Genomic DNA, 11,149 nt, shown 5'->3' on the forward strand with positions numbered 1-11,149 from the left:
TTTGGGCCTGGTTAGTACTTGGATGGGAGACCGCCTGGGAATACCAGGTGCTGTAAACTTTTTGGAAATTTTTCACTTAGTATAGAACAATTTTGCCAAAACATAGAGTCAATGGCCGATCTCTGAATATTAGCAGGTTTGGGCCTTGTTAGTACATGGATGGGAGACTGCCTGGGAATACCAGGTGCTTTAAACTTTGTGGATATTTTTCATGAATTATATATTAATCTTGCAAAAAAAAAAAGAGTCAATGGCCGATCTCTGAATATTAGCAGGTTTGGGCCTTGTTAGTACATGGATGGGAGACTGCCTGGGAATACCAGGTGCTTTAAACTTTTTGGATATTTTTCACGAATTATATAATAATCTTGCAAACAAAAAAAAAAAAAAAAAAAAGAGTCAATGCCAGATCTCTGAATCTTAGCAGGTTTAGGTCTGGTTAGTACTTGGATGAGAGACCGCCTAGGAATACCAGGCGTTTTAAGCTTTTGGGTTTTCTTTCCTACTTATATAATGTACTGGCCAGTAGATTGGCTGAACTTTAAATAGCCCTCTCTTCGGAGCAGTCTTCGCTTACGGCCATACCAACCTGGCTATGCCTTATCTCGTCTGATCTCGGAAGCTAAGCAGGTTTGGGCCTGGTTAGTACTTGGATGGGAGACCGCCTGGGAATACCAGGTGCTGTAAGCTTTTGGATATTTTTCACTTAGTATAGAACAATTTTGCCAAAACATAGAGTCAATGGCCGATCTCTGCATATTAGCAGGTTTGGGCCTTGTTAGTACATGGATGGGAGACTGCCTGGGAATACCAGGTGCTTTAAACTTTTGGATATTTTTCACAAATTATATAATAATCTTGCAAAAAAAAGAGTCAATAGCCGATCTCTGAATATTAGCAGGTTTGGGCCTTGTTAGTACATGGATGGGAGACTGCCTGGGAATACCAGGTGCTTTAAACTTTTTGGATATTTTTCACGAATTATATAATAATCTTGCAAAAAAAAAGAGTCAATGCCCGATCTCTGCATATTAGCAGGTTTAGGTCTGGTTAGTACTTGGATGGGAGACCGCCTTGAAATACCAGGTGCTGTAAGCTTTTTGGAAAATTTTCACTTAGTATAGAACAATTTTGCCAAAACATGGCCGATCTCTGAATATTAGCAGGTTTGGGCCTGGTTAGTACATGGATGGGAGACTGCCTGGGAATACCAGGTGCTTTAAACTTTGTGGATATTTTTCATAAATTATATAATAATCTTGCAAAAAAAAAGAGTCAATGGCCGATCTCTGAATATTAGCAGGTTTGGGCCTTGTTAGTACATGGATGGGAGACTGCCTGGGAATACCAGGTGCTTTAAACTTTTTGGATATTTTTCACGAATTATATAATAATCTTGCAAAAAAAAAAAAAAAAAAAAAAAAAAAGTCAATGCCAGATCTCTGAATCTTAGCAGGTTTAGGTCTGGTTAGTACTTGGATGAGAGACCGCCTAGGAATACCAGGCGTTTTAAGCTTTTGGGTTTTCTTTCCTACTTATATAATGTACTGGCCAGTAGATTGGCTGAACTTTAAATAGCCCTCTCTTCGGAGCAGTCTTCGCTTACGGCCATACCAACCTGGCTATGCCTTATCTCGTCTGATCTCGGAAGCTAAGCAGGTTTGGGCCTGGTTAGTACTTGGATGGGAGACCGCCTGGGAATACCAGGTGCTGTAAGCTATTTGGATATTTTTCACTTAGTATAGAACAATTTTGCCAAAACATAGAGTCAATGGCCGATCTCTGCATATTAGCAGGTTTGGGCCTTGTTAGTACATGGATGGGAGACTGCCTGGGAATACCAGGTGCTTTAAACTTTGTGGATATTTTTCATGAATTATATAATAATCTTGCAAAAAAAAAAGAGTCAATGGCCGATCTCTGAATATTAGCAGGTTTGGGCCTTGTTAGTACATGGATTGGGAGACTGCCTGGGAATACCAGGTGCTTTAAACTTTTTGGATATTTTTCATGAATTATATAATAATCTTGCAAAAAAAAGAGTCAATGGCCGATCTCTGAATATTAGCAGGTTTGGGCCTTGTTAGTACATGGATGGGAGACTGCCTGGGAATACCAGGTGCTTTAAACTTTGTGGATATTTTTCATGAATTATATATTAATCTTGCAAAAAAAAAAGAGTCAATGGCCGATCTCTGAATATTAGCAGGTTTGGGCCTTGTTAGTACATGGATGGGAGACTGCCTGGGAATACCAGGTGCTTTAAACTTTGTGGATATTTTTCATTAATTATATATTAATCTTGCAAAAAAAAAAAGAGTCAATGGCCGATCTCTGAATATTAGCAGGTTTGGGCCTTGTTAGTAGATGGATGGGAGACTGCCTGGGAATACCAGGTGCTTTAAACTTTTTGGATATTTTTCACGAATTATATAATAATCTTGCAAACAAAAAAAAAAAAAAAAAAAAAAAGAGTCAATGCCAGATCTCTGAATCTTAGCAGGTTTAGGTCTGGTTAGTACTTGGATGAGAGACCGCCTAGGAATACCAGGCGTTTTAAGCTTTTGGGTTTTCTTTCCTACTTATAAAATATACTGGCCAGTAGATTGGCTGAACTTTAAATAGCCCTCTCTTCGGAGCAGTCTTCGCTTACGGCCGTACCAACCTGGCTATGCCAGATCTCGTCTGATCTCGGAAGCTAAGCAGGTTTGGGCCTGGTTAGTACTTGGATGGGAGACCGCCTGGGAATACCAGGTGCTGTAAACTTTTTGGAAATTTTTCACTTAGTGTAGAACAATTTTGCCAAAACATAGAGTCAATGGCCGATCTCTGAATATTAGCAGGTTTGGGCCTTGTTAGTACATGGATGGGAGACTGCCTGGAATACCAGGTGCTTTAAACTTTGTGGATATTTTTCATGAATTATATATTAATCTTGCAAAAAAAAAAAAGAGTCAATGGCCGGATCTCTGAATATTAGCAGGTTTGGCCTTGTTAGTAGATGGATGGGAGACTGCCTGGGAATACCAGGTGCTTAAACTTTTTGGATATTTTCACGAATTATATAATAATCTTGCAAACAAAAAACAAAAAACAAAAAAAAGAGTCAATGCCAGATCTCTGAATCTTAGCAGGTTTAGGTCTGGTTAGTACTTGGATGAGAGACTGCCTAGGAATACCAGGCCGTTTTAAGCTTTTGGGTTTTCTTCCTACTTATATAATGTACTGGCCAGTAGATTGGCTGAACTTTAAATAGCCCTCTCTTCGGAGCAGTCTTCACTTATGGCCATACCAACCTGGCTATGCCGATCTCGTCTGATCTCGGAAGTAAGCAGGTTTGGGCCTGTTAGTACTTGGATGGGAGACCGCCTGGGAATACCAGGTGCTGTAGCTTTTGGAAATTTTTCACTTAGTATAGAACAATTTTGCCAAAACATAGAGTCAATGCCGATCTCTGCATATTAGCAGGTTTGGGCATTGTAAGTACATGGATGGGAGACTGCTGGGGGAATACCAGGTGCTTTAAACTTTTTTGGAATTTTTCACGAATTATATAATTAATCTTGCAAAAAAAAAAAGAGTCAATGCCGATCTCTGCATATTAGCAGGTTTAGGTCTGGTTAGTACTTGGATGGGAGACCGCCTTGAAATACCAGGTGCCTGTAAGCTTTTGGAAAATTTTCACTTAGTATAGAACATTTTGCCAAAACATGGCCGTTCTCTGAATGTTAGCAGGTTTGGGCCTGGTTAGCACATGGATGGGAGACTGCCTGGGAATACCAGGTGCTTTAAACTTTGTGGATATTTTTCATAAAATTATATAATGAATCTTGCAAAAAAAAAAGAGTCAATGGCCGATCTCTGAATATTAGCAGGTTTGGGCCTTGTTAGTACATGGATGGGAGACTGCCTGGGAATACCAGGTGCTTTAAACTTTTTTGGATATTTTTCACGAATTATATATTAATCTTGCAAAAAAAAAAAAAAAAAAAAAAAGAAGAGTCAATGCCAGATCTCTGAATCTTAGCAGGTTTAGGTCTGGTTAGTACTTGGGATGAAGAGACCGCTAGGATACAGGGCGTTTTAAGCTTTGGGTTTTCTTTCCTACTTATATAAATGTACTGGCCAGTAGATTGGCTGAACTTTAAATAGCCCTCTCTTCGGAGCAGTCTCGCTTACGGCCATACCAACCTGCTAATGCCTTATCTCGTCTGATCTCGGAAGCTAAGCAGGTTTGGGCCTGGTTAGTACTTGGATGGGAGACCGCCTGGGAACACCAGGTGCTGTAAGCTATTGGATATTTTTCACTTAGTATAGAACAATTTGCCAAAACATAGAGTCAATGGCCGATCTCTGCATATTAGCAGGTTTGGGCCTTGTTAGTACATGGATGGGAGACTGCCTGGGAATACCAGGTGCTTTAAACTTTGTGGATATTTTTCATGAATTATATAAATAATCTTGCAAAAAAAAAAAGAGTCAATGGCCGATCTCTGAATATTAGCAGGTTTGGGCCTTGTTAGTACATGGATGGGAGACTGCCTGGGAATACCAGGTGCTTTAAACTTTTTGGATATTTTTCATGAATTATATAATAATCTTGCAAAAAAAAGAGTCAATGGCCGATCTCTGAATATTAGCAGGTTTGGGCCTTGTTAGTACATGGATGGGAGACTGCCTGGGAATACCAGGTGCTTTAAACTTTGTGGATATTTTTCATGAATTATATATTAATCTTGCAAAAAAAAAAGAGTCAATGGCCGATCTCTGAATATTAGCAGGTTTGGGCCTTGTTAGTACATGGATGGGAGACTGCCTGGGAATACCAGGTGCTTTAAACTTTGTGGATATTTTTCATTAATTATATATTAATCTTGCAAAAAAAAAAGAGTCAATGGCCGATCTCTGAATATTAGCAGGTTTGGGCCTTGTTAGTAGATGGATGGGAGACTGCCTGGGAATACCAGGTGCTTTAAACTTTTTGGATATTTTTCACGAATTATATAATAATCTTGCAAACAAAAAAAAAAAAAAAAAAAAAGAGTCAATGCCAGATCTCTGAATCTTAGCAGGTTTAGGTCTGGTTAGTACTTGGATGAAGGACCACCTAAGGAATACCAGGCGTTTTAGAAGCTTTTGGGTTTTTCTTCCTACTTATAAAAATATACTGGCCAGTAGATTGGCTGAACTTTAAATAGCCCTCTCTCGGAGCAGTCTTCGCTTACGGCGCGTACCAACCTGGCATGCCAGATCTCGTCTGATCTCGGAAGCTAAGCAGGTTTGGGCCTGTTAGTACTTGGATGGGAGACCGCCTGGGAATACCAGGTGCTGTAAACTTTTTGGAAATTTTTCACTTAGTGTAGAACAATTTTGCCAAAACATAGAGTCAATGGCCGATCTCTGAATATTAGCAGGTTTGGGCCTTGTTAGTACATGGATGGGAGACTGCCTGGGAATACCAGGTGCTTTAAACTTTGTGGATATTTTTCATGAATTATATAATAATCTTGCAAAAAAAAAAGAGTCAATGGCCGATCTCTGAATATTAGCAGGTTTGGGCCTTGTTAGTAGATGGATGGGAGACTGCCTGGGAATACCAGGTGCTTTAAACTTTTTGGATATTTTTCACGAATTATATAATAATCTTGCAAACAAAAAAAAAAAAAAAAAAAAAAGAGTCAATGCCAGATCTCTGAATCTTAGCAGGTTTAGGTCTGGTTAGTACTTGGATGAGAGACCGCCTAGGAATACCAGGCGTTTTAAGCTTTTGGGTTTTCTTTCCTACTTATAAATATACTGGCCAGTAGATTGGCTGAACTTTAAATAGCCCTCTCTTCGGAGCAGTCTTCGCTTACGGCCATACCAACCTGGCTATGCCAGATCTCGTCTGATCTCGGAAGCTAAGCAGGTTTGGGCCTGGTTAGTACTTGGATGGGAGACCGCCTGGGAATACCAGGTGCTGTAAGCTTTTTGGAAATTTTTCACTTAGTGTAGAACAATTTTGCCAAAACATAGAGTCAATGGCCGATCTCTGAATATTAGCAGGTTTGGGCCTTGTTAGTACATGGATGGGAGACTGCCTGGGAATACCAGGTGCTTTAAACTTTGTGGATATTTTTCATGAATTATATATTAATCTTGCAAAAAAAAAAAGTCAATGGCCGATCTCTGAATATTAGCAGGTTTGGGCCTTGTTAGTAGATGGATGGGAGACTGCCTGGGAATACCAGGTGCTTTAAACTTTTTGGATATTTTTCACGAATTATATAATAATCTTGCAAACAAAAAAAAAAAAAAAAAAAAAGAGTCAATGCCAGATCTCTGAATCTTAGCAGGTTTAGGTCTGGTTAGTACTTGGATGAGAGACTGCCTAGGAATACCAGGCGTTTTAAGCTTTTGGGTTTTCTTTCCTACTTATATAATGTACTGGCCAGTAGATTGGCTGAACTTTAAATAGCCCTCTCTTCGGAGCAGTCTTCACTTATGGCCATACCAACCTGGCTATGCCGATCTCGTCTGATCTCGGAAGCTAAGCAGGTTTGGGCCTGGTTAGTACTTGGATGGGAGACCGCCTGGGAATACCAGGTGCTGTAAGCTTTTTGGAAATTTTTCACTTAGTATAGAACAATTTTGCCAAAACATAGAGTCAATGGCCGATCTCTGCATATTAGCAGGTTTGGGCCTTGTTAGTACATGGATGGGAGACTGCCTGGGAATACCAGGTGCTTTAAACTTTTTGGATATTTTTCACGAATTATATAATAATCTTGCAAAAAAAAAGAGTCAATGCCCGATCTCTGCATATTAGCAGGTTTAGGTCTGGTTAGTACTTGGATGGGAGACCGCCTGAAATACCAGGTGCTGTAAGCTTTTTGGAAAATTTTCACTTAGTATAGAACAATTTTGCCAAAACATGGCCGATCTCTGAATATTAGCAGGTTTGGGCCTGGTTAGTACATGGATGGGAGACTGCCTGGGAATACCAGGTGCTTTAAACTTTGTGGATATTTTTCATGAATTATATAATAATCTTGCAAAAAAAAAGAGTCAATGGCCGATCTCTGAATATTAGCAGGTTTGGGCCTTGTTAGTACATGGATGGGAGACTGCCTGGGAATACCAGGTGCTTTAAACTTTTTGGATATTTTTCCACGAATTATATAATAATCTTGCAAAAAAAAAAAAAAAAAAAAAAAAAAAGAGTCAATGCCAGATCTCTGAATCTTAGCAGGTTTTAGGTCTGGTAGTACTTGGATGAGAGACCGCCTAGGAATACCAGGCGTTTTAAGCTTTTGGGTTTTCTTTCCTACTTATATAATGTACTGGCCAGTAGATTGGCTGAACTTTAAATAGCCCTCTCTTCGGACAGTCTTCGCTTACGCCATACCAACCTGGCTATGCCTTATCTCGTCTGATCTCGAAGCTAAGCAGTTTGGGCCTGGTTAGTACTTGGATGGAGACCGCCTGGGGAACACCAGGTGCTGTAAGCTATTTGGATATTTTCACTTAGTATAGAACAATTTTGCCAAAACATAGAGTCAATGGCCGATCTCTGCATATTAGCAGGTTTGGGCCTTGTTAGTACATGGATGGGAGACTGCCTGGGAATACCAGGTGCTTTAAACTTTGTGGATATTTTTCATGAATTATATAATAATCTTGCAAAAAAAAAAAAGAGTCAATGGCCGATCTCTGAATATTAGCAGGTTTGGGCTTGTTAGTACATGGATTGGAGACTGCCTGGGAATACCAGGTGCTTTAAACTTTTTGGATATTTTTCATGAATTATATAATAATCTTGCAAAAAAAGAGTCAATGGCCGATCTCTGAATATTAGCAGGTTTGGGCCTTGTTAGTACATGGATGGGAGACTGCCTGGGAATACCAGGTGCTTTAAACTTTGTGGATATTTTTCATGAATTATATATTAATCTTGCAAAAAAAAAAAGAGTCAATGGCCGATCTCTGAATATTAGCAGGTTTGGGCCTTGTTAGTACATGGATGGGAGACTGCCTGGGAATACAGGTGCTTTAAACTTTGTGGATATTTTTCATTAATTATATATTAATCTTGCAAAAAAAAAAAAGAGTCAATGGCCGATCTCTGATATTAGCAGGTTTGGGCCTTGTTAGTAGATGGATGGAGACTGCCTGGGAATACCAGGTGCTTTAAACTTTTTGGATATTTTTCACGAATTATATAATAATCTTGCAAACAAAAAAAAAAAAAAAAAAAAAAGAGTCAATGCCAGATCTCTGAATCTTAGCAGGTTTAGGTCTGGTTAGTACTTGGATGAGAGACCACCTAGGAATACCAGGCGTTTTAAGCTTTTGGGTTTCTTTCCTACTTATAAAATATACTGGCCAGTAGATTGGCTGAACTTTAAATAGCCCTCTCTCGGAGCAGTCTTCGCTTACGGCCGTACCAACCCTGGCTATGCCAGATCTCGTCTGATCTCGGAAGCTAAGCAGGTTTGGCCTGGTTAGTACTTGGATGGGAGACCGCCTGGGAATACCAGGTGCTGTAAACTCTTTTGGAAATTTTTTCACTTAGTGTAGAACAATTTTGCCAAAACATAGAGTCAATGGCCGATCTCTGAATATTAGCAGGTTTGGGCCTTGTTAGTACATGGATGGGAGACTGCCTGGGAATACCAGGTGCTTTAAACTTTGTGGATTTTTCATGAGATTATATATTAATCTTGCAAAAAAAAAAAAGAGTCAATGGCCGGTCTCTGAATATTAGCAGGTTTGGGCCTTGTTAGTAGATGGATGGGAGACTGTGCCTGGGAATACCAGGTGCTTTAAACTTTTTGGATATTTTTCACGAATTATATAATAATGCTTGCAAACAAAAAAAAAAAAAAAAAAAAAAAAAAAGAAGTCAATGCCAGATCTCTGAATCTTAGCAGTTTAGGTGCTGGTTAGTACTTGGATGATAGACTGCCTAGGAATACCAGGCGTTTTAAGCTTGTTTTCTTTCCTACTTATATAATGTACTGGCCAGTAGATTGGCTGAACTTTTAAATAGCCCTCTCTTCGGAGCAGTCTTCACTTATGGCCATACAACCTGGCTATGCCCGATCTCGTCTGATCTCGGAAGCTAAGCAGGTTTGGGCCTGGTTAGTACTTGGATGGGAGACCGCCTGGGACCAGGTGCTGTAAGCTTTTTGGATATTTTTCACTTAGTATAGAAAATTTTGCCAAACATAGAGTCAATGGCCGATCTCTGCATATTAGCAGGTTTGGGCCTGTTAGTACATGGATGGGAGACTGCCTGGGAATACCAGGTGCTTTAAACTTTTTGGATATTTTTTCATGAATTATTAAAATCTTGCAAAAAAAAAGAGTCAATGGCCGATCTCTGATATTAGCAGTTTGGGCCTTGTTAGTACTGGATGGGAGACTGCCTGGGAATACCAGGTGCTTTAAACTTTTGTGGATATTTTTCACTGAATTATATAATAATCTTGCAAAAAAAAAAAGAGTCAATGGCCGATCTCTGAATATTAGCAGGTTTGGGCTTGTTAGTACATGGATGGAGACTGCCTGGGAATACCAGGTGCTTTAAACTTTTTGGATATTTTTCACGAATTATATAATAATCTTGCAAAAAAAAAAAAAAAAAAAAAAAAAAGTCAATCAATTGCCGATCTCTGAATCTTAGCAGGTTTAGGCCTGGTTAGTACTTGGATGAGAGACGCCTAGGAATACCAGGCGTTTTAAAGCTTTGGGTTTTCTTCCTACTTATAAAATATACTGGCCAGTAGATTGGCTGAACTTTAAATAGCTCTCTTCGGAGCAGTCTTCGCTTACGGCGTACCAACCTGCTATGCCAGATCTCGTCTGATCTCGGAAGCTAAGCAGGTTTGGGCCTGGTTAGTACATTGGATGGGAGACCGCCTGGGAATACCAGGTGCTGTAAACTTTTTGGAAATTTTTCACTTAGTGTAGAACAATTTTGCCAAAACATGAGTCAATGGCCGATCTCTGAATATTAGCAGGTTTGGGCCTTGTTAGTACATGGATGGGAGACTGCCTGGGAATACCAGGTGCTTTAAACTTTGTGGATATTTTTCATGAATTATATAATAATCTTGCAAAAAAAAAAGAGTCAATGGCCGATCTCTGAATATTAGCAGGTTTGGGCCTTGTTAGTAGATGGATGGGAGACTGCCTGGGAATACCAGGTGCTTTAAACTTTTTGGATATTTTTCAAATTATATAAATAATCTTGCAAAAAAAAAAAAAAAAAAAAAAAAAAAGAGTCAATGCCAGATCTCTGAATCTTAGCAGTTAGGTCTGGTTAGTACTTGGATGAGAGACCGCCTAGGAATACCAGGCGTTTTAAGCTTTGGGTTTTCTTTCCTACTTATAGAATATCTGGCCAGTAGATGCTGAACTTTAAATGCCCTCTCTTCGGAGCAGTCTTCGCTTACGCCAACCAACCTGGCTATGCCAATCTCGTCTGATCTCGGAAGCTAAGCAGGTTTGGCCTGGTTAGTACTTGATGGGACCGCCTGGGAATACCAGGTGCTGTAAAACTTTTTGGAAATTTTTCACTTAAGTATAGAACAATTTTGCCAAAACATAGAGTCAATGGCCGATCTCTGAATATTAGCAGGTTTGGGCCTTGTTAGTACATGGATGGGAGACTGCCTGGGAATACAGGTGCTTTAAACTTTTTGGATATTTTTCATGAATTATATATTAATCTTGCAAAAAAAAAAAGAGTCAATGGCCGATCTCTGAATATTAGCAGGTTTGGGCCTTGTTAGTACATGGATGGGAGACTGCCTGGGAATACCAGGTGCTTTAAACTTTTTGGATATTTTTCACGAATTATATAATAATCTGCAAACAAAAAAAAAAAAACAAAAAAGAGTCAATGCCCAGATCTCTGAATCTTAGCAGGTTTAGGTCTGGTTAGTACTTGATGAGAGACCGCCTAGGAATACCAGGCGTTTTAAGCTTTTGGGTTTTCTTTCCTACTTATATAATGTACTGGCCAGTAGATTGGCTGAACTTTAAATAGCCCTCTCTTCGAGCAGTCTTCGCTTACGGCCATACCAACCTGGCTATGCCCGATCTCGTCTGATCTCGGAAGCTAAGCAGGTTTGGGCCTGGTTAGTACTTGGATGGGAGACCG

At 39.6% G+C, this 11,149-nt stretch overlaps 7 non-coding genes and 6 pseudogenes across 7 annotated transcripts in view; all 13 read left to right on the plus strand.

Moving 5' to 3' along the window:
- Nucleotides 1-59, plus strand: part of LOC113087642 (5S ribosomal RNA) — a 119-nt gene extending 60 nt beyond the window's left edge. Inside the window, exon 1 of the ribosomal RNA XR_003285591.1 lies at nucleotides 1-59. This exon is cut by the window's left edge and continues 60 nt beyond it. This is a non-coding gene — a ribosomal RNA (5S ribosomal RNA).
- A 512-nt stretch (nucleotides 60-571) lies between these two features.
- LOC113087636 (5S ribosomal RNA) lies at nucleotides 572-690 on the plus strand. The gene has a single exon (XR_003285586.1). It is a non-coding gene; the product is annotated as a 5S ribosomal RNA (ribosomal RNA).
- Nucleotides 691-1,600: 910 nt separating this feature from the next.
- On the plus strand, nucleotides 1,601-1,719 carry LOC113087637 (5S ribosomal RNA). The gene has a single exon (XR_003285587.1). It is a non-coding gene; the product is annotated as a 5S ribosomal RNA (ribosomal RNA).
- A 928-nt stretch (nucleotides 1,720-2,647) lies between these two features.
- LOC113087643 (5S ribosomal RNA) lies at nucleotides 2,648-2,766 on the plus strand. Its single transcript, XR_003285592.1, has one exon. It is a non-coding gene; the product is annotated as a 5S ribosomal RNA (ribosomal RNA).
- A 512-nt stretch (nucleotides 2,767-3,278) lies between these two features.
- Nucleotides 3,279-3,394, plus strand: LOC113087651 (uncharacterized; annotated as a pseudogene).
- Nucleotides 3,395-4,173: 779 nt separating this feature from the next.
- LOC113087638 (5S ribosomal RNA) lies at nucleotides 4,174-4,292 on the plus strand. The gene has a single exon (XR_003285588.1). It is a non-coding gene; the product is annotated as a 5S ribosomal RNA (ribosomal RNA).
- Nucleotides 4,293-5,219: 927 nt separating this feature from the next.
- LOC113087653 (uncharacterized) lies at nucleotides 5,220-5,337 on the plus strand (annotated as a pseudogene).
- A 512-nt stretch (nucleotides 5,338-5,849) lies between these two features.
- Nucleotides 5,850-5,968, plus strand: LOC113087632 (5S ribosomal RNA). Its single transcript, XR_003285582.1, has one exon. It is a non-coding gene; the product is annotated as a 5S ribosomal RNA (ribosomal RNA).
- Nucleotides 5,969-6,479: 511 nt separating this feature from the next.
- Nucleotides 6,480-6,597, plus strand: LOC113087645 (5S ribosomal RNA). Its single transcript, XR_003285594.1, has one exon. It is a non-coding gene; the product is annotated as a 5S ribosomal RNA (ribosomal RNA).
- A 1,815-nt stretch (nucleotides 6,598-8,412) lies between these two features.
- LOC113087649 (uncharacterized) lies at nucleotides 8,413-8,531 on the plus strand (annotated as a pseudogene).
- A 522-nt stretch (nucleotides 8,532-9,053) lies between these two features.
- On the plus strand, nucleotides 9,054-9,168 carry LOC113087652 (uncharacterized; annotated as a pseudogene).
- Nucleotides 9,169-9,810: 642 nt separating this feature from the next.
- LOC113087654 (uncharacterized) lies at nucleotides 9,811-9,928 on the plus strand (annotated as a pseudogene).
- A 1,128-nt stretch (nucleotides 9,929-11,056) lies between these two features.
- LOC113087656 (uncharacterized) lies at nucleotides 11,057-11,149 on the plus strand (annotated as a pseudogene).

This window comes from Carassius auratus, unplaced genomic scaffold, assembly GCF_003368295.1.
Source record: "Carassius auratus strain Wakin unplaced genomic scaffold, ASM336829v1 scaf_tig00044957, whole genome shotgun sequence".
In the NCBI taxonomy this organism is placed as follows: domain Eukaryota; kingdom Metazoa; phylum Chordata; class Actinopteri; order Cypriniformes; family Cyprinidae; genus Carassius; species Carassius auratus.